This window comes from Argopecten irradians, chromosome 6 (assembly GCF_041381155.1).
Source record: "Argopecten irradians isolate NY chromosome 6, Ai_NY, whole genome shotgun sequence".
NCBI classification, from domain to species: Eukaryota; Metazoa; Mollusca; class Bivalvia; order Pectinida; family Pectinidae; genus Argopecten; species Argopecten irradians.
This window is the reverse complement of record NC_091139.1, coordinates 30790760-30814728: the sequence shown is the minus strand read 5'-3', so window position 1 is coordinate 30814728 and position 23969 is coordinate 30790760. Positions and strand designations below refer to the sequence as shown.

Below are 23969 nucleotides of genomic sequence, written 5' to 3'. Positions count from 1 at the left end.
TTGAACGCTTTATGTTTCAATTTAGGCCCTTTCATAGACACTTTGTTTTATTTGAAATATCTTTTTTCGTGTACTGGTCATTTTGTGCGATATTTGTGAATGTTAACATTGTATACCATACGAAAATCTATTAGCTAAAAATACTGCAGTTTGGGTTTAAAACTGTTATTTTCAACATAATTTGATCTATGTATAAAAAGAGGTTACACAATGAATGGTTGATGGATACGGTCTTTATTTCACACGCGTGGGTTATTTGTTTAAAAATGTTATAAAGGGTATCAGCTTTGGTGAGTAGCAGTCGGATCAGTGTGATCTTGATTATTGGTGACGACGTTGAACAATGGTGACAATGAGGAAAAATATAGTTCGCTCAGGGTTGACCGTGTCAGCCAATCAGGAGCGAGTTTTACTAAAAGATGGTACACGTAAACTTAACCGTGAACGTAGACGGAAAAAAAAGACTTTACGTCTAACTTAACGTGTGCATAAGTTGCGTTTTACGACGGGGTGTAATTCTTCATAGACTGCCTTGTACAGAAATTAAGAATTCCATAAAAAAGTTTCACGATGCAAATGTGAATAGGCATACTTGATATTAGCGCCTAATATATAACCTTTTTTCGTTCTATACACGACATGAGTAATTTTGCTCCACATGAGGAAAGCTCATTGAAATGTTTTGTTGGCGATTCAATCAAAATGAGCTCTGAAGAGCTTTGGAAGTTATTTTTCACGGACGAGTCCTGGGTAGCCCTGTTAAATGCAGCAAACATTAAAATGACAAAAGATCGTAGTTTTTATTTATATCCTTTTGAGAAATGGTTGATATCTCTTGACATAAAAATTCACACAGTTTTTTTTTGTTTTGTTTTTTTTTTGCTTTATTGTGTTGATTATACAGTGTATTTATTGAATATGGTAAAACTCGGTAAAAATAACGAACTCGGTTTGGTCGATTATTGTTGATAAAAATGAAAACCTAACCTTCACTACAAAAACTTTGTATTGTGAATTTTACGGGGGGAATTATAATTACGTCCGTTTTACCACTTTTGTAGTATTTAAACAGTTACATTATATATTGAATTGTCAATCAAATTCAATTAATGATGAGCTCCTACATGAAGGACATTATAATTGTACCTGCAACCCCCATTGCATGTCGTAAAACACGACAAAAGTTAGGCCCACGTTCGGCTTCAAAAGTTAGGCCCACGTTCGGCTTCATACGTCTCTCTGGTTTCCATCTTCATCTACAACTGCTTAAGATTCAGCATATAGAGAAAGGTTTGGCCATTGACAGTATAATATGACAGGTTGGGTGTCTGTTGTAGCAAGTTTCATTGCTACATGTTGTACTAAAAACGGCAGGACTCCAAAAAACATACAGTCAAACGGCCATATAAGACATTACATACAGACTGTCCTTAAATTGTTTTAGCTGTTAAAAACGGCATTTAACCAACAAATTTATTTTGACCTTTTCCCAGGAAAATATGCCGATAACCTTTCGGTTAAGAAAAAAAATGTGAATATGATATTTCATATAAAACACAAAAAAGAAGTTTTCTTTACTAGTTTATTAATCTGGTGTTATGTTTGGAAGCAAATCTTCTAATTGCATATACTGAAATAGAAAAAAATCTTATTTGTTTTTCTATGTCTAACCCCTTCTTTACAACAGGTTCCATTTGAAATTATTACCACAAAACACCGTTTTACACCCATGGGTATACTGCTAGTCTATATTATAAATCTAAACAAAAACATGTGGCCCAAAATTCCATTATTTTCTACTCTATTACCCTGAATGTATATCGACCTCGGCCTCCATCATTCTTTACAAACTTTCTCCCCGGTCTAGTAATCATGTTCACAGACGGAACAATTCATTTGATGCCTTATCTGTAGACACTGGGATGTCCCCTTATTAGTCAAAGAGATAACTAAATATAGGCCCAAGTATAGAACGAGGTCTCCACTGATATCTATTGACGGGTCTAACATTCTTTTGCACGTTCCCAGCATCACGGTTGCTAGAAAACAACAGCCAATTTGATCTGATTGATTATGCCTAACGTCCTATGAACAGCTAGGTTTATTAAGATACGTCCTCTCGTGCATGGACTGTATTTCGCGTGGTGAGATTATATACACTGTATGTGGTTTCGAGAGACAGCAATATGTCCTTTTTGTGTGTCCTTGGTGCAGACACTCATTCCCATTTTATAGTACTATCTTACTAAAGCATATATCGTACAGTCAAATAATTCGAATGATATTAGTTAATAATGTATCTTGCAAGTTAAACTTCCTTTTGATACCCAAGGTCAGTTAAGGACATCCCAGGTTTGTTCGTGGAGAAAGCCGATCAGAGAAACCAACGATCCCACGGTCAGTACCTGGCAACTGCCCGGCATGGAATTCGAACTCTCAACCAAGTTGTGGAGGGCTTTTGGTATTATGTCGGGACATCACCGTGGTCCCCATATCTGTGACAATACATACCTCGATGTCCAGGGGTAATGTGAGTGGGTAAGAAGTAAATACCTGAAATATCTACTACAGCGGATCGTTGTTACTACATATTTAGTTGGCTCGGTGGTATCAGAGTACCAAGGCAACAGGATAACGAAATTGTCAATGTCTGTATAGAACAATCACAAATGGTGTTAATATATTCATAATTAATTGACAACTGCAAAGCAAAACTGTTGTCGATGTAAAAATAGAAATGGTGTATTTTTTTTTGTAATTCGGCAGATATACGCTTAAACCATTGCAACTTAAATCCTGCACCTAATTGTTTAAATACAAGTTGTGTAAAGTTACCATATTGTGCATCTAATGATAAACAATTTATTTCCATATATCTATTTATCTTTAGTAGTTACTAAAGTTAACAATATATCGCAATACATTTATGTATCTTTAGTAGTTATGTAAAATTGCTATATCTTCTCAAACTGTGTGTCCTTGATAGCTTGATCGGATTTTGAACTTTTGAATGACGATTTTATAAGTATTTTTTAACACGAGTGGCAGTAATGTTAATTCCAGTCTTTAAATTACAATTATATCATTGTATTCGTTGTTCACCGAACCTCACATAAAATGTCTTTGGCGGCGCCTAAATGATACGCGATATTAAATCTACATAATATATATTGAAGTTAGCAGCATTTATGTCAGAATTATCATGTTGGTGGTATGGTAAGCTTGGCATAATTAATATAATATGTGTGTACTCAGAAATCACTTTTTAATATAATTTCTTATCAACAAAACTACTACCATATTACTATGCTTCTGCAGTTGTATCAAATCTTGTCTCATTTTACATAGTGCACATAAAGATTTTGATAGCTATACTTGCTGGTGTTCAAATCGAGCCATCTGTAATCATTATTTCTAATGCTCGTTAGAACAGGTTTAACGAGACAAACACTATACTCACTGCTGAGAGTGGTGCACCATTATTGACAGAGTTTAATTGAGACACAACTATGCTGTTCAATCAGACGGCAAGGCTCCCACAATCAAACTTCTGCACGAACGCGCCGAGTCTTGTTCTATTTGGACACGGCTTATTTTTTCGGTTATGTTTTTTTATAAACGAACAGTTGCCGATTTCTTGTTAATCTAATTTGGTTTTATTCCCAACAGCATGGGTATTGATAAAATTTGCTTTCTTTAACGAAAACTTTGTAGCTGTGTAGCTACACACTGCTAACGCTATTTGTATGATTTCAAAATAGCTAACCTCTTATTAACAGCTAGTATAAAAAATCTCCGGCCTCTTCTGTATGTGATATGTTAGTGAGAATACTTACGTTTGGGAGACTGCGGTATTCTCCTGTTGTTGATGTTATAATATAATGCGTCCTAATCATTTGTCAACCAACCTTGCTTGTAACGATCATTTTCATTGGCTAAAAAAAATGCTATCATTTCATTAAGTTTTTAATGACATTGCTGTTTGCAACGTTGAATCTGATACGACGCGGTAGCCTTATCCTAAAGGAAATGAACCATTCAAATCATTTGAGATTTTACTTACAGAAATTGAATTATAAGAATTACATTAAAGAGGCCCCACCGTCGGCAGAGCATAAACAATATATATCAATTTTAAAAATAATTAAGGGATGTTTAGTCGTATACATATATATGACTACATGTAATAAACACTAAAATAAATATTCATTATTGTGTAGTTTTGTTATTTGTCATTCCATATAGGGCAGAGTGTCATTAACTTCTTTCCGAGGAACCATTTTAAATATTATTATTTTGAAATAAAATAAAAAGCTCAAATTTTTCAATAATGGTGATAGTAAAATAGTAAAAAGTAAGTAACATTCTGTTACTGATGGAAAAATACTAATTCGTCAGTTCCTGTTAATAAAAGATAAAATTACCAGTTGTCGGCAGTGGAATCTTTAAATAGACTTTAATGTAATGTTGCTATTACACAAAAAGAAGACTGTCATATCATATCAGATGGAAGTCGCCAGAGAGATTATGCTACAAAGTAGTCTTTTTATTACATCGTCCCATGGTATACAGTGATTTTCGAAATCTACACTTAGTGATATATATCAGTATAATATATAGTTTTCTTCCATATATTTTGGCATATGTCACTACTTGACATGTAGCGCTTTCCGAATTAGGAAATCGACATGACATCAGTAAACAATGTCGTGGTTAATGGATTTCGTATCGAAATGGCGATTTCTGGATTTATGACTATACATTTTGACACTAAAATGTCTCCAAAATATTTTGTTGTACACTGTGATAAAGAGCATCTTTAACTGTATTTATTCGATATTGTAGTTTGAAACATGTCTCGGCGTTTTAAATGATCGCCAGGGCTCTCAAATTACCTCGTCTTAACCCAGTTTTATGAATTTGGAATGAACACTCATTTATGACCATATATGTTTTAGCTGTCCTATCTACCAATGTACCAATTTGGATAAACGTTGTCAATTGGGTTAGAGAGTTTAATAGACAACCTTAAACAAAGTATAAAAAATCACATATCGCCTAGATGTACAATACACATTTATAATATTGACACTAAAAGGCACGTTGGAATGAAATAAAAAGGTTTTATTCAATAACTTTTTAAATATTGTACTTATGCTGTATGCATGTATGTATTGTAAGATTATAAGTGAGAAACTGGTATCTATATATAGTATATTTATATAATTCATACCGTTAAATAGGAAATTCAATACACTCTTTCCCCACGAACATTGACGTCAGATTTCAATTGGAGAAACTATGATTGCTTTTATATCCAGTTATATAAACAGGTAAAAAGCGTCAAATATTTACATGATTTTGAATAAAGATTAAAGCTTTAAGCATAATGTCGCTGGATTTACTGTGGGTATTTTCAGATTACATAAAATAATTATCAGTCTCAAGTGATCCCTTCGAAATGTATTTACCAACATGATTTAAACATTATATATTAAAAGACTACTATTAATTTTGTCGAAAACGAATTATTGGGGATTTTAAAAATACTTCGTTATATCGGGACTTCGTTATTCGCGAATGCGAGATTAATTATCAAAGAAATAGCCATGCAAACGGTTATATACAAGCTATATAGTATGCAGTTAGTTCCTAGAACACAATGTACATGTAGATGTACGTGTATGGGTTTGTTATTGTATTCTTCTAACAAAACCATGCAATCAGTTTAAATAAACATTTTTTCACATTTTGTTTGCTTATAAAAACCCTTTGGAATCAGTGCATATAGCCTAACTAAATGTTTTCGATAAATAGAACTAGATTTGTCCTATCTCTGCATGATTTACAATAGGAATTGTTTTCATCACTCTTCTAAATCACGAAAAAAAGAAGACAGATACGGATATTGGGCCCTTAATAACTTCAATTTTCACATGTTCTTTAAATGTCAGTCGACATGATAACTAGAATTATACATTTATGTACACCAATGAGCACAAATGTCGTTGCATGACAATCCTACTGTCCCAGGAATTTGACATCAATAACATACAGTAACAATTGATTAGAACTTCTCTACACTGTAATGATACAAAGCTATATATATATACGTGACTTTAAATAAATCACGAAAATAAGAAAAGAAAACAAAAGTAACGACTCAGCTCTGTACGTCTGAGTGTTTCAACTAAATAACACTCATATCCATATTGTTGCATTAAAAAAAATGCCAGACTGTTCCGATAAAACGCTGCTGGGGAATAAACATAAGTTTTATTGTTCTATTCATTGTCTATATACATTCTGTAGTTAGGACTTAACCACTTGTTCAAACTTCAAGAAACTTAGATACGTGTGTTATTGTGATATCATCTAGAAATTCCAAAAGGGAAGTTCTTTGCCAAACTAAATTTCCGAAGAGAAGCACTTACGCTCGCAGTGTAAACTTATAAAACATTACTATTAATAACAGAGCAGAAAAAAATCGACATTGTTATTATCAACAAAGCAGTTATTTCTGATAAAAGCTAAGAAGTATTTATTAGCTTTGTCAATGCATTTGAATCAGGACACTAAGAAGTACAGTACCAGTTGTAGCTTTGTTATAGCATTTAAGGCTTGGCGTGAGAATTCGGATGGAAAAAAAAACTGAAATCGTGAGATATTGTCTCACGCTTCGTAAGCCAGATCAGCTCGGGAGACGGGCACTGAAGACGTTAGAGTTGGGAACAATGATGATAATCTGAGACGACTTCAAGAAAACATGGTAACAAATCAAGGCAAGAAAGTTTATATACTGTTTATGGTTCATTTCTCAGTACCGAGTATCATTCAGAAGTTCCTATTATATTATAAAACGGAAAAGGAAAGGGAAAAGGAGCTGCATATTCAGAAAAGGACAAGGAGTTTATCTAGAATGATATTTAAATATCAGCGATGAATGTTTGGTTTACTAGGTCGATTTAAAGTAAAATGAAACATTAAAACTTTAATTCTGATGTACGCATGTTGTAGAGCTAAATAGATAAATTAACCTGATATAGATTAAGCGCCAGGGGTAAAACAGAGGGTGTGATAATTCGAATGTGTATACGATAAAGATCAAGTAACAGAGAAATTATTTCGGATGCACTCCAGGATATTAAGTAAAATAATGACGTAAATCGGAACCCCCCCCCCCCCCCCCCCCCCCCCCCGCAGACATTAACAATCAAAATTCGATTTTACATCTGTTTGAATGACAGGAACTGATTACAATGCGTATTGATATAAATATGTATCTTGGACCTTAAGTGTTAGCAACAAACCGAAGACCACTATATTTAAGTCGAGTATTGCATTATATGGATTACAGCGTCATGTCTTGCTTGTTCAAAAAGAATAATAAAAACGGTATGCTTATTATGCAAAAATGAAATTTAAAATTACAGTTAGCATATTAAATAGCCATACCCTTTCAGCTACGTTCCTATCTACAGCGCTCCGTCGTTTCTGACGACCTGGTTAGAGTACTATTCAATCATGTCAAAATATGACGTCATAATGCGACGCTAAATCGTACTTAACCGACGTCATTTTTACATTGTTAAACCACTTTATGTCACGTGTACAATATTTCGCATCCTCGTTATGATTTATGATAAAGCGGAAGATAAAGATATTTACAATAGTATTTTAATACGGGGGTTTCGAAATCCCAAAACGACGTGGATAAAGTACAATTTACCGTCAATTAGTCCCACCATCCGGTGATTGGACGTCTTCATTTGAAGTGAGTTTCATGACGTCATAACACCGGAACGTGGAACTAATCGACGCTAAATTGTAATTGACCCACATCGTTTTGGGATCTGAAAATCCCTATTTAGTAGGCTTACCATAAATACTGTAAAACAAATCATATTGGCGTGCTATTAAATTTGGTGTATTTTGCAGGCGAAATAAAATCGCGAAAATTGCGAAAAATGATTCAGTATAACAACGTCATTGCTAAGTTCAATTTCGGAGAAGTATTAGGAATGAAAACTCGAGAATAGAATAAGTTGTGGCGAAATTTAGTTTTTTTCAAATATATAAAATATTTACATAAAGATAAAAAAAATGTACAATTATATTTTGTTAACGTTGTATCAGGTGGTTAGAGAACGATTGTTTCTGACTGACAGAGGTAGTATCTTTCTTTAATAACTTCAATTTTCATAGTTTCTGTAAATGTCAGTAGTCATGCTGTCTTGGGTAGACTTATACATTTATGTACATCATTGAGCACAAATGTCATTACATGACGATTCTCACTGTACCAAGATGTTGGCATTAATACCATGATGTAATGATTTGTGAAAACTTCTCTATTCTGTAATAATACAAAGCTGATACATCTTTACTGCTAAATCATTATATCATTGTCACTTCTCCAGTTGCAAGGATCATGGTCATTGGCAATATCTATATACAAAATTGAAAATAAAATTCACAAAATTGAAAATGTTACCCTAATCTATCACTGAAGTAGTCGATTCAGACAGTAAATCTGTTTTTATTGGTTTGCAATACCAGACTTAAGTCATCCATTCTAACACCGGAACAAGAATATCCCTTCAATTCAAGTTTTTTATGCAAGCTAAACTGTGTATATAAAGATATTTGATGGGATTTTTTCATGTCGTCTATCCTGATGTTATTCATATAAAACGTTAATGTGTCAATGTACACTGCGTCTCAAATATGGATAGTATATCATTTGTCGTGAATCTACTAGGGATCAGATCAAGATTTTTTCCTTTTAACACTGGATGATATCTCTCAAATTTATTATCTTTTACCTAGTAGATTCATGAAAACTTCGATTCCATAAATGATATAAACAATAGAAGATTCTATATTCCTAGTCACAACTAGCTTAACATAACTCAAGTTATAAAAAGTGATGAAAACTTCTCAATTTAGAACATTAATCAGCATATCTAATATCCACATAATACAAATATACATAACAGTATTCAATGCAAACAAGTGCGCTGAAATAGGAGGAGGCGGACGATGTTGTATAGATATATTGGTAGTAAAGAGCGTCACTATATCAGGTGTGATATTCTACCGGAAAAAAACCCACACACACTAGCTTTATCTGTTGAACCTTCTAACCTATCAAAGCGTGTAGGACAATACCAGATTAGCGAATTTTTTCTTAGATAATTTTCCGAAACAGGAAAAGAATGGATAAATAATTTTGCAAAAGATAAAATTGCTTAAGGATAATCAGTGCACATTTACTTACCTCAACTCAAAAGTGTGACGGCTTTTATCGGGAATGAAATTTGAAAATCTAAACTTTCCTGTAAGCACAGAAGTTTTAAATTCACGTAGAGATCAGGCGTTGCTGTGGTACAGATCGGTGCTGGTCCACTATGTAAAGAGTATTCTCTGTGACACACACAATCGATCTCTGTACCGAAGGTAAGAGGTATGACAAGGAATATGGCGTTCTCGGATTCTCTCAGTCTTTCACTGGTGTGTCAGCGTGTTCATATGCGACCTGTCATTCACAAGATAATCTCTTTACTATTATCCTAAGACAAAGCGAGGGATAGTAGACAGATGAGGGGACACATTAAGATGGAATTAACAGATAACGATATTTGGCCATAAATCAAGCATTAGAAGTCTTCAGACAACTAGATCTTAATTCTCATATTGACGATATCAGTTTTGTCTATTTCCATTTGATTCTTAAGTTTTCTTTTCGACTTCATTTTTTATTGCATAGGTTAAGTTGTAAGATTGTAGAAACTTCACAATTATCTTCTCCCGTTTAACAATAATCATGTTTCAATAGTAGTGCTGAGCAGCGATCTGATCATAATATTCAGATCGATAGGGGTAAAAAAATCTTTAAAAGGCAAATCGAAGACACAAGAGAAGAGAATCTTCTATATTCACTACCCGACTGATTATTTTTGTACTCTAACGGTTTACGTGTTTCAAAGGCGACCATTGTAGTTTTCCGTGCAACTTATTGCCAATATCCGCTGGAAAGCTATCGTAGACAGCGTTTCCGCAAAGGAACCAAGTATTGTAATAGAAGCCCATACTATCCCAGTACATAAGGGTTCTCATTCGAAAAGTCGGTCATGTGACATGGTCACACAGGAAAATGTCTGTCAGAAATATCATTGATAACAATATCTTATAGTTACAAGGTTATTGCAATGTCTGTCTTTATTTCGTGCATGTATTTATATACTTAATGTCTTTATGTCTCTTATTCATGGTCTATGCGCGATTACATAACATCTGATTCTTTGTTATTCAATGAAGAATGTACTTTTCAATTAAAGACCTGCAAAGGATTTCTAACTTCATAGTAAGAAAACATACCACCTTGGTTTGCACAAACACATCAACAACATATAATCATTGATGTTTATGTAAATCGGCTAATTTTTGCGTATGATTATCGCATATATTGACGGGCGAGTAGATTTCGCGAAAATCATTATTTGCGAAAAAATTTTAGCAACAGGAACAGCAACTTTAGCAACTTATTTCTGGAGTGATAGAAATTCGCAAACATAAATAGTCGCGAAAACGCATGTACACTAAACCGCGAATATAATTCGCCGCGAAATTCATTCGTGGCGAAAAAAGTTGTCTTAAAGTACATTTTAAGCTGTACATTTATATCGCGAGAAATAAAGACACCACAAAAAAGTCGCAAGGGGAGGAAACGCGACAAATAGTCGACGCGAAAAGGAGCTTGTTTTGTTTACATAATACAATACGGCAATAAAAAGCATGAGATGTGTTTAGTTAATGTAATGCTACAATAATGACCCGGATTTGACCTAGATTTGTTGTGTGGGTGTTGTCTAAGTAGCCGTGATTACATATATCTACAACCGGAAGTGGAACTACGACTTCAATTATTACTTTGTGTAACGATAGGCTTGACGAAGATCATCTCTACAGCAACTGAATTGTAACCGAAACAGCGAGATGGATGGCGTTGGTTTCTTCACAAACAGGGGATGATAGGATTCCAAGCAATTAAAAGAAACGATTCATAAAATTTCTCTTCGCCGTTCAAAAGTATTTAACGCTATTGACATGAATTATAATTACAAAAATGTTCGTGGCATCGAAAGTCGCCCAGAATTATTCAAGTTAGTTATAATGTATATGTATTTATTGATCAATATGAAATGCATTCAGAATAATAAAACGGGTAGCACAGTATGTCTCTAAAGTATTTAATGCTTGTGATAATAATCATTCTAAAATGATGTTGATATAACGTCTCTTTTGATTGGATTATTTTCATGACCTATTCCTCATTAGATTCATGAAAAATGACATTATATCACCTAATTAGAATCATCAGTATATACTTATATACTCGTTATGTCATCGTGGTTATTGACATTATTGTGATATACCCGATTTCTCACTAATCGTGCCAAACAAATTCAGACATATGCATATTAATGTTTATTATATGTTACGGTTCATTATATATAGCAAAGGCAGGGACTTTATGTCATGGTACGTCGAGTAGGATTTTGACATGCCATCAATCTGCGATTTATCAAAATTCAAAAATAATGCAAGGCATTATTCATTAGAGGTATGAACGTTTCGTTTGGTCATATATTTTTCTTAATTTGATGTTAAACTCAATATAAATAAATGCTGCTGTGAACGTTATCTCATTACATATACTCTTAACCAACTTTTTGTGTGCGATTTGCTTTCGCGAATTTCGCGATTGGAATAAATACGCGAAAGTTTATCTCCAAGAATGTATATATACCGTATAGCGGGATATGGTAGCGGGGCTTTAGTTTGGCGATTTAGCGGGTGGGTATATAATTTGCCAAAATTTAACTCGCTTAATTTTAACATCGCCTATTATAAAGACGCGAAGTATTCACCTTCCATATATCGTTTCTTATCTGATCGTCATCAGCTTTTGATAAACCATTTTGCTCCACATGGTAACGAGTGGTGCGCAAGCCGAAATATTCTACATGTATCTGGTGAACAACTGCCCACTATTCATACAAGTATAACATGGCACAATAAATCTCACAAACAAAACTAAGTACTCTCGGACGATTTTTCATAATTCGAGATGTTGCAATCTATGCAGCCAGTCATGCTATACATTTCAACGCATTTACCCGTAGCAATAAGTCAACGTTTTATCTGTATTACCTATACGGATTTTGACTCACCTGAAATATTAATGATTGTCATTTTCGAAACTACTCTGGTCAGTGTTCCTGTATCCAACACGGTAGATATGAATATTTTACGTTATTTGGCCAAAGAAGACCCAGTTCCGTGCGGCACAGATGGCGAATTGCATAATTATTAGGAAAGAGACATTGAAAGAATTCACGACACCGATTGATACATCGAAATGGTTGACAAAACAGAACAACTTATATGTTGGACATTGTTGGTATACTAAACGCCAAATTAAGACCTTATAGTTATGTCAGACCACCAAATTTTAACTCGCCAAATTTTAACTTTCAGTTTTCATGGCCAAATCGCGAAAAATTATGTAAATACATCAGTTTGGTATATATAGCCATGATAAAAATTATAAAAAGAACCAATGTTTCCTCCTCTATGTGATGCTTTAGAAATATGACTTGATAGATGTCTATATGTTTCTGTGCTACGTTATACTCTGTAAAGTATAACGTAAAATGACATATTGTAAATGAAAATCTGTATCATTACACAAGTACACGGAGAAATAAATTTCTGACAGGTAAGCAATAAAAAATTGATCTAGCCGAAAATACCGGCAAATACCAGAAATATTCCATGTCACATGGTGGTGACAGTTTTACTGTTTGATTTTTTGTGTATATCAATACATATCACGATATCGCATACACTCAAATGTCTATGATTGGCGCAATGGTGAATTACTATCGGTATCACGATATATTTTTCTCTCTTAAACTTACAGAAAATACTAAACGAGAAATTCACGTGCTGATATCATCAAATATCCTATCTATCCCGAGGAGCTGTCAGTATAATAGGTCACATCCATGAGCAGTAGTCGTGTAAGGACAAAAACTACTAAGAGTAGTAATGACTGTTTGAATAATCTTTATTTTCCTCGTTCATTGTGTTGTTCGTGTCTTTAACAGATGCTTTACTAACTGTTTTCTTGTAATTGTCTTAATCACCTAAACATTATAAGTCATGGCCATACCGGAACTCTTTTATGTACAACAGACAATATTAGATGGTGTCTTCTCTCATACCTAGATATATAGCAATGGTCGTTTGAAGTTGTATGGCAAGGTTTTTCATTCAATACAACCACCAGACGGCAGAAGGTCAACAAAGTGAGTGTCTTGTCGGCAACATTCATAAAAACCAAACTTGTTGATGTATTGTACAGGATGCAAACAGGTGCGTTCAACGAGTCGGTTATTGTTCTATACGGAGAATGGATTCAGAGTCGCGGTTCATCAAAGCTACAAACTTTTCAATATTGCGGGATATCATCTTGAGAAATGTACAATATCAATATCGAAGTATGAGAGAAAAATACTCTTTTACATTATTTCGTATTTGTGGATATGAAAAAAATCTAGTATACCATTTAAGAGAGTAAAGTTCTAATAGACTGGTTTAATTTTAATGGTATGAAGGCCAATTCAGAGAAGTTCCAGGCTATATGTTTTGGAAAGAAGACAAAAAATTCTATTAAATCTTTTAACATTGATGGCCTTGAGATTATGTGTGAGATAGAGAGTGCAGATATGAGCTGAGGTACTGTAAAACTTTTAGGTGTAAATATTGACTTTGTTCTTAAATTTGATGCACACATATCTCGACTCTGTAGAAATGCTGCCAAACAACTTGCTGTTTTAAAAAGACCGGGAAATAATCTTACAAAGAAGAGGAAAATTACCATTTTTAAGTCTTTTATACTTTCAAATTTTAACTATTGTCCATTTGCCTGGCACTTTTGTATGTTGACAAATACTAGGAAAATGGAAAAAGTCCAGGAGAGAGCACTTCGTTTTATTAACAATGACTATGTTTCCCCAGTCTTCGATATTTTAAGGAGGCACAAACTTGATTTTTTACATGTAAAGCGTATGGAAGATATGGCCTCTGAGGTTTTTAAAATTTTAAATGATATTTCTCCTCATATTTTACAAAATCTTGTTGAGAAGAAAGAAGTTTTTTATAATCTTAGACAGGACAACCTGGTAAAGATTCCAAGGGTAAACATCTCCACTTATGGTAAGAGATCTTTTCGTTATACCATAAAACCTGTGATATTTCAAACCTTTTCAAGATCATTACTTTTATAAACCTTATTTTAGCTTATTGTTTTCTACCTATGACTTCAATATCTATTTTTAATTCACACTATGTTAGTGTATATCCTGTAAATTTTTACACTTTGCTATATTAGCATTTATGTACATTACACTTCAGTGTCTTAACCTATTTTGTGTAACATTTGTGTGACATACAAGTGTAATTATTAAGTAATTACCTTTAGATTAAATTTTCTCATTTCTGCTAAACTGTGATAGCTGTTTCCAACTAAATATCATATATATATTGCATGCTTGTGATAGTTAATTGTTGTCTGTATATATATATATTACCTGTTTGTACTGTGATATTTTTACATATGTTTGTCGCAAGAATAGCACTACAGTGCTAATGTTATTATGTTCCTCATGTATGCGACTCTAAATTAAACTTCTTGACTCTTGACTCTTGACCATCGGAATAACATATATTATTTTAATCTCTCAGCAAGAAGATGTTATTACAACCTAATATCCACAAAGAGGGGACAAGTTTAGATTATTGTCTGTTATGTTCTGGTTGAGACTCATATCATTGTAACGGTATGGAAAAGTGTCCAGGCCGAAGGCGAGTGCACTATTCCATCATGAAACAATGATATGTGGTAATAGTGCCAAATACATTGGCTTTAGACCATAATAGGTTTAGTACATTACCCTTATAGTTGAATAACGTTCACCTTTGATTTCTAACAACATCATCGAAATATTTCAAGTGTACAGTGCTATTGAAAAACGAACCAAGGTTAATGTCTCTAGACAATGTATTTTTATAAAGGCATTAGTAAAATGAACTTTTTAATGACCTGCGTCCTGTTTTAAATTCGAACTGCTTTACCACACATGGTCCCCATTCACCTCGGAAGACGCATTTTTCTGAATCAAAGACTAGAGAAGGCAAATACGAAATTTCAAGGTGGAATGAGTAAAAGGAGTTGTCTGTTGACGTAAGAACAAAACAATGACAACGCGATTTACTTGCAGATGCTCGGTAAGATATTGCAGTTCATGTCAACTCAGTTGTAAGCCGAATAGTGTGAACCTTTCTCAGAAAAGGCAGACGTATCGATAATGGAAGGTTTGGATTTTATAATGCGAATGATTTTATAATAATACCGAGAACTAGCTTGTATGATACTTCTGTGTACTCATATAGGGTTAGCCTACAACAAAGCAGACTTGTCCCAAAGTATGAAAGCCAGGAAAAGACCAATTTTTTTCAATAAGACACTGTCGCTACGACCTGAAGCATGTAGAGACAGCAATTGTTCTCGGAAATCAAATCTTTATTCAAAATGTAACCATGACAATCATTACGTTATTCTAAGCACGCGCCTTCTTTACACTTCATATAACATATAAAGGCCCGTTGGCCTCAAAACGTTCAGGAGACACATGGCTAGTTAAATTTTCTTTGACAAAAGAAAAATCGGCCTAAATTGACAGCTTGCATTAGCATTACTCACAGAATTCTTTTCTGTTGGATAATTCATAACATTGCAGTACAATATTTTGACTTGAATTCAATTTTTCATATCTTCATAAAAGGACAACTTTTTATGAATTTTGAGATATGACCCAAAAGGTGGAATGTAATCTTAAAGCAATCGATGTTTTTTTTTTTATTCCATGTGGATTTTTGTGAAAGACGAAATGACATAAATTATGCTTAACTGAATATACTTAAGGAAATCCTTGTACTAGTTATATGAGAGTTATACATTACTTCAGCGGCTGCTGATGTGATTTATGTGCTGAATCGAAGTACTACTGAAGGCTACGACATCTCCAACGTTTTATTTTCGTCATATATTAGTAGACGTACAATAGAAAGAGCGAAGAACGAATTAGTTGTTTAATCATTTGGTATGATTGTATTCAACCAAAACAAACAAACAAAATAATCACTCCTATATGGACACAAATGAAACTAAAATGGTACTGAAAGTAGCAATAAACATGTCATGAAATACCACTTTGAGTCAGATACACTAATAAGTGTTTACCAAAAAAAATCAAATTTACATTAAACCATGTTTAGTAATATTTGTTAAAGTTTAAAGCGATTTATAAACAAGTTTGAAAAAATTAAAGTTGAGAAAGAATTTCATTAATCAAATTCTCTTTAGACTAGGTACCATGTTATACAGTACAAGTAGCTATTCGGCACAAACATTGTGTTTTCTTATATCTTTCTTATTTATACAGCATACAATACATCTAATATATACACCCCTTTAGTTAGTACCATCGTCATTGATTTTCAATACTGTATAGTTCCTTTTTTTACGCCAGGGATTAATGTCTGCTATGAGTGCGGTCAAGCTAATCGATAAGTTAATTTGCCAACTTAAGTACCCGTGAACACGATGGAAGATTGGTGGAAATTATAAACCTGCATATCGTATTGCTGTTAAAAACTGACAACAAGCGAAAAAGCATAAAAGAGATAATTGTGAATTTGCCTCCCATACAGTATCTTACGAAATAGTCGTATTCATTTCCCCATTTCTCATTAACTTTCTAAATTAACTTCAATATCCAGTGGCTCAGGCATACAGTGTCATTTGAGTAGACATCTTCTCGTATTGAAAATTAAAAATTGACAGGTTTTTTTTGTCCGCATTGATGTTGTTGAAGTTTCTATTTGTCGGGACAGAGTATCAATAAGAGAGAAATCCGAACTAATGTTTTTGATATAGAGGTTGATTTTGTTTTTGATTATATTAATTTTGTCCCTTTTCAGGTTATTGTAAGTTTATATGTTGTTCTAGATATCTTATTCTCTTAAGTGAAACGATCCTTGGTCTGTCGATTAATTTCGTATCCTGCATTACATCCGTCTCTTTAGATAATTCTTGGAACAAGATACATATGTACATGTCGATTTGCATCGTCTGTAAAAAAATCCATTTGTTGTTTTACATTTAAATGCTACACCAGACAGATGTTTTACGTTGTTTTCGTGAAATAAAATTTTCTGTTAAATTTCATATCGATTAAATAAAATCAGTAAAACGTCATTATGGCAACTTTTAAAGACAACTTGCACCGAATAAACTACACGCACTGAAAGACAGTAGAATATCACACTTTGACATCATAAACACAGGTTGTGGTGTTTATGTAAAAAAGAAATTGGATAGAAAAGAAATGTTTCAGGAAATCTGCATATAAAAAACCAACAAATCTTGAAGTCATGACCGTGATAATAAAACGTGTCCTCAGATATCCAAACCAAACACTCGTGAATTACTTCAATGCCTGAGTAGTCAATTAGTTTTTTCTGTGCCATAAACATGCTGAAGGTACGTGGATAAAAAATATCCTACCAAAATAAAAATGCATCATATCGTAAATAAATCATTTATTTATGGCCACGTAAAAATTAACATTTACCTAGAAATGTCCCATTGTTTTGTTTAAATAGGACAACCACAAAACCATATTAAAGAAATTTTCACGTTACTTCATTAACTCGATATCGACTTGACCATGGTAACTTTGGGTCATCCGAACACTGAAGTTCAGTTGAGTGCATCCTCGACATTCCAGAAGTTTCTTTTACCGTCTAATATCAACCACGACATAGAAAATATGAAGGCTATGTCTGCGACAACAGATGAACAGTTAATTTGGTCATGTGATGTTCACCAACAAAATCGAAAAACGGTACATTGTGGTTGGGCGAAGTTGGGCGAATCACTCTGTAATCGGTGAGGAAGTTTTTGATGATATGTGAATTGTGACAACAGTGACATTTAACCATGAGGTATCGAAGATTGTTGTGATATAGAGACCTATTAAATATTGACGTTTGACTGCGTCTTAAGTTAAATGAGTTTGACCTAACAAGATTTGACTGTCGGTGGGACATGTATCTAATTACCATGTAGTTATACATTCCTCAGCCGGATTTAGCCACAACATGACGCCGTTGATGCTTACGTCTTTGGATTCCAGCGTTCTTCTTCTGTTTATCTTAATAAAGGAAGTGTAAAGACATATTTACAAAATTAACATGTGAAAATGTTTATTAAAATTTTGTCATTATCTAACCACAATTGAGTTTGTATTTCATTGAGCGATAAGTACAATGATTAGCGGTTAACTTATACCATTATTCCGTGGTCGTTAACAATTAAATCAAGCGTGAAATATAAAGTGTGCAGTTTAATATATGTTAGTTTAATACACCTTGTCACATTTTAAAAAATGCTGCAAAAAGACTAAAATAAGATAAGATTACCACCGCAATCCGTATGTTCTTCTATCAACAGGCATGTCAATGCTTTTGTTGATATGATGAAAGACCAAACCTTTCTTGGCTCTAACGCCTCTGTAAATATTTATTTATGTTTGTCGTACCTAAACATATATAAATTCGATAGTTTACTATTCTGAATACGTGTTTACATATTTGCAGGATGTCGTAGGCTCCTGATCAGTATAAGGATGGACTCTCCAGAACCCCCAATGTGTCGATATTTTCCACGCACGTAATTTCCTCTTTTTTAAGATACAAATGTATCAAAAACTCATTAGAATGTAAGACAGTCAACGTATTTATGTTGTCGAATATAAATAATAGGGCAAACGTAATCTTGGACATGTTAGCGTATTGATGAATTCACGCTTTCGCCAAAATATATGTAGCTTCAAAGACGATGAAAAATAGCGCAGTTTAGCGCAGCATTTACGGCAAACATTGTGAAAATGAGACCAACAATAAAATATTTTCTTTTACACTAATTCTGCCTATACAACAATTTACATTTTTACTGTAAATTAACTATTTTTCGCGTGCGATTTACTTTCGCAAACTTCGCGATCCAAGTGAATTCGCGAAAATTCTTTCTCCGCGGATTAACATCTACTTTATATTTATGGATAGGATTTTCCAATCGATTTTTGAATCCGCGAAGTTGTATCTTGGTGAACTTGTTTTGAAATGGAAATCGTAAAATTTAATTACCGCGAACATAGTTTGTTTACAGTAATAAGAACATAATCAAACACAATACCTTACCTGCTTACCGATTTTGTACCTGCTTATGAATATATATTCATCAACAACAAGTGATTTAAAATATTAGATATCGTATTTAATGTCCGGCTATTCTTTTATCAAAACGAAGTTGACGAACCTCGGAGGATTTAAGAACAGCGACAATGGTGATGTGGCATTGAAGTAAAGTTTGGCTATAACAGTCTAAATGTAATCCTGTAACGACACACGTGAAAAATAACGACATCTTATTTGACGTAATTACATTTTTATTGATGGAGCTTAAGTTATTGATGGTTCCCAAGGTATCTACTCCATTTTTATCAAAAGCATTTTCTTTCTTCCATTTTGGAAAAATGTCATTAAACTAGCTCAGACTAAACATTTGGTCCTTATCTGTCGTTTGCCATTCCATCAGTCATCATTCCAATACTTCTCACAATAGATTAATCACTTGTATGTTTCTCTGCCTCAACGATTATGTCCGACGAAGAATTCCCAATCCACCCTTACAGCAGTTCCATGTGATATGAATTACACGTTTCCATTTATGTTGGCTTAGCGCCGTTTTGAGGATAATAACGTTTAGACCAGCTTCATGTTATTATCCCTCATCATGAAGTAAATAGGGAAAGAAACACCTATCGCGGAAGGCCATAGACAATAACAGCGAACTAGCAAAGACAGACATTTCCTTGTTCATACTAGATGTATATATTTGCTATACATTCAATACGCTTGGTTGGTTTGATTAGTTTAACGTCCTTTTCACAGCAAGGGTCAAATAAGGACTATCAGGCCAATCTAGTGAAAGACCGGAGTACCCAGAGAAAAAACACCGAACGCTGTCATCACTGGTAACTAATCCACAACTTCGCACGGCATTGTATGATAATAATCTAGCGCATTTCAAGCTTATTTTTTGCTTTATTGAGAACTTAATTATTATGTTTCTAGACATAGTCATATTTTTTGATGTACCTGCTTTAAACGGCCACCTGCCTTTACACTTTAGATATGAATAGTAATTTAAGATAATAAGGGAACAATCTTCTGTACATTGCTGATAACAAACTACGGTATGTCCGTAACACCGCTTGGAAAAGGTAAGAAAAACCTAACTAGTTCACAGGTAAATTTTAATAACCTTTAACTAATTTAGTGCAAATTAACACTCTTTCAATGCTAAATATAAATGAAATAAACTTGAAATATGTTGATTAATTTCTGTGTTTATTATCCTTACAGCAATAATATAAAAAAATATGTAACCTATGAAGATAACTGGACTGGTAATATATGCTAATTGGCATATAATTAGCATAATTGTACATGCAATATACAGGTAAATTATTTCTAAATATAAATATTTTTATATATCTTTTTTATATTTTACAGGTAATTAGGATTGTAGTTGGTGTTGACATAGCAATCCTGATAATATAAAATGTCATGTAATTTTTTCTGTGTTTTAGTAACTCTCCATTGTTTTTCCTTTGAAATCAATTAGCTAAGGTAATTTCTACAGGTATAAGATAAGCATTTCAAGCTCCAATTCCTGAAATAATTCTGCCACAAACTTTGGTATTTCACAAATATAATATTACTCAATTCTGAAGTGAAGCAATAAAAATAAATATTTTTTTTATTTATATTGTGAAAACAACACCATAGCCTAATTATACCGTCTACATGGTCGAAGAAAAATCGGGACAAAATATCATTCAAATACAGAGACCATTTCTGCAGTCACGTGTACCAAAATGGGTCAACACCTCCTTCCCTGTCAAAGTCCTTTTCACTATTGCTATATTTACTGACATCACTTTCTGATTTGTCACTGTTGATTATAACCGAGAATGTCTGCTTCTTTTAATGACATTTTTCGACTGTTTAACTAACATTTTGTCCGTGAATCCGCCAACTGATAATCACTTTTATTTTCATTGTCCGCAAGTGTCGTTACGGAGACTTCGATAAACAAGTTCGGCAACATTTTTTGAGAAATAACTCAAAAACTTGAAACATCATGGGGAAATAATACCACGGACAAAAAGAGGAGTGTGTATGTATTTGTTTGTGACATAGTTGGTTTTTATTATGATTCATTTTTTATCATCACTAAGCAAAAAAACAAAAAACTCTCACACCCGGCTTTGGTTTGGTCGGATTGAACTTATATGAATGCTAAAGCCAATTACCATCGGTCTCCTAAATGGCCGCTAAATACAGGTATACTTGTAAACTAATTAAATGCACATGACATCGTATTTTGCACAGATGTCCTTCACAATACGGCATGTACTTTAACTGTTTTGAATTTATAGGTGATAATAGGAGGCAAATGACCGTTGTTCATAGGAAATATCGCGGGTGTATTTAAGCTTTTTTGGTAGGATTGCTCTATATGGTATATAGATGTAATACAACTTATTTTATACACAGAAGTTATTGCAACATAACACAGTGAAACATATGCTAAAGCTAAGATATTTAAGGATCTGCAGTTCCATTGTACGATGTTTGATAGGCAAATTAATTTGGGATCGGTTTTTTCCATTTTTCCTAAATGTCGTTATTCAGGAGAATATGACTAATAGAAATTTATTTTCATTATTTATCCATCTCAACGATATATAATGCCGTTTATAAAATTAAATAAGACATCCTCCATTCATTATACCATTTGTCACGATAACTATTGAGTAAAGGTATATCAAATGATACTTGATTAAATATGAATGTCTATTTATATCAATAACGCCAGCAAATTAAGTAAAAAAGACAGAATGTGAATTTAACATGTAACATTTTTAGGGTGGATGATGCATGGAAAAAGGAATTTTACATTATTCGAATACGTTTAACGTGCCAATGGATACTGGAAAACTATATTCATGACATGTTAAACGCGTATTATATCGTATTTATTTCTTTGACAAAGCAGCACAAGAACAAGTCTATTACTGCGCTAATACATTAACAATTTAAAAACTCGTATTGTTTTTAGTTTAAGATATCGCTACGTCTCAAAGATAAACGCAGTTTTCAGTGTTTGTTTCTTACGATCATAAAGAAATGTTGAATGTATGTAAAATACATGCTGTTTATGCATAGTACCGTAATTATATTATATTACTACGTAGTGGTGATGAAAACTTATAGGGTAAAAGTACGACTAACATTACTTGCTTTATTTGAAGAGAAGAAAACATTCATTATAGTAAACTAATACGTGAAAGCTAATTCTGCTGGCTTTATATTATTTATAATATCGATAGTAGTTTGTCAGTATTTGCTCCAGAAAAAAGTAGCACTCATTTCCAGAATAAGCCAAAATCCTTAAATACTTTAACCCGAATGATAGAAAGGAATGAATTGGCACGGAGCGTTCCGGAAGATTGGGCATTGATATTGAAATCAAAGTCTTTATATATTCTTCCTTTCAAATCGAGTTCCTTCATAAATGCTTATGATAAACCTTTGTTCCATCTCTAAAAGAAAAGATAATAACGTGTAACAAATAATTCAGATTCGCATACGTAATGGTAAAGGGACATAAACCTAAATAAATCTTAAAAGTTTTGGTAAAATTCATATTTACGACGCACTAGATACGGGTATAACTATAATGTATAGTACAAATATGTCAAAAAATAATCAGAAAGGAAATTTCATATTTCTGTATTTTGGAGTGACCCAATCGAGAAAATATGCAGAGTGAAATGAAAAATAGTAGCATTGAACTTTATATAACTAGTGACCTCCCATAATGCACTGCACAAAGTAAATGTAAACAAAATGGTGGGTCAAAAACGTGGGTGAAGCGAACTCAAACAAAAAACGAAAATAATCAATTAACATCCTGAAATCATATCTTAACATACGGAACAATTTATTTTTGGTTTCCTGTACGTGACGGCGGATAACTTGTATAAAATATGTAATTTCAGTGGGAGTTATTGACACACAATGCGTGTCGGCATTCTTAGTTATGATATATATTTGGAGTACGTAGTTGGTAGTATTGGGTTACATCTATGTCTGTCCATTGTAATAACGATGGAATTAATACCTTTGATGGTTCGCGTGTGGAATGGCAAAAATAACGTTAGAGCCTTGTCCAGGTATTGTCAGCAGGATAAATATGTGTTGGCGATTTATCATTCTCAAATAACATCATATCACACATTTATAGTATCCTCGCAGAAAATAGTAGAAATTGTGTCATCTTTATTGACTTCTTTTAAATAGTAACGAGACAGGAAAACCTCAAACATCAGTTTGGTACGAAAGTCTAAAAAAACATTGTTATTTATTGAAATATGAATGGCGTTTTATAGATAGAAAAGGGGAGTGATTTTTAGTGCTCATACAGAATGAGAATAATTCTAATATCGCTGAGACATGCAGAGTAACATTACGGCTGAATATTAAAGTCGTATAAAGGCAAAACGAGCGCGCTACAAATAACGTAATTATTTCTCCTTTCAATCACAGAAAAGATAATCTAAGTTAAAACCACAACAACATTCCTCTGTTTATCTACTGCTTTACATAGTTTCATTGGTTTGGTTTAAATTGATTAGTTTAAC

General features: G+C 33.3%; 1 protein-coding gene across 1 annotated transcript in view; it reads right to left on the bottom strand.

The window, feature by feature from the left end:
• LOC138326334 (uncharacterized) overlaps window positions 1-9431 on the bottom strand; it is a 63225-nt gene extending 53794 nt beyond the window's left edge. The window contains exon 1 of the mRNA XM_069272455.1: window positions 9281-9431. The gene's annotated coding sequence lies outside the window, so the exon portion shown is untranslated. The remainder of the gene's footprint in view (window positions 1-9280) is intronic.
• Window positions 9432-23969: the final 14538 nt, after the last annotated feature.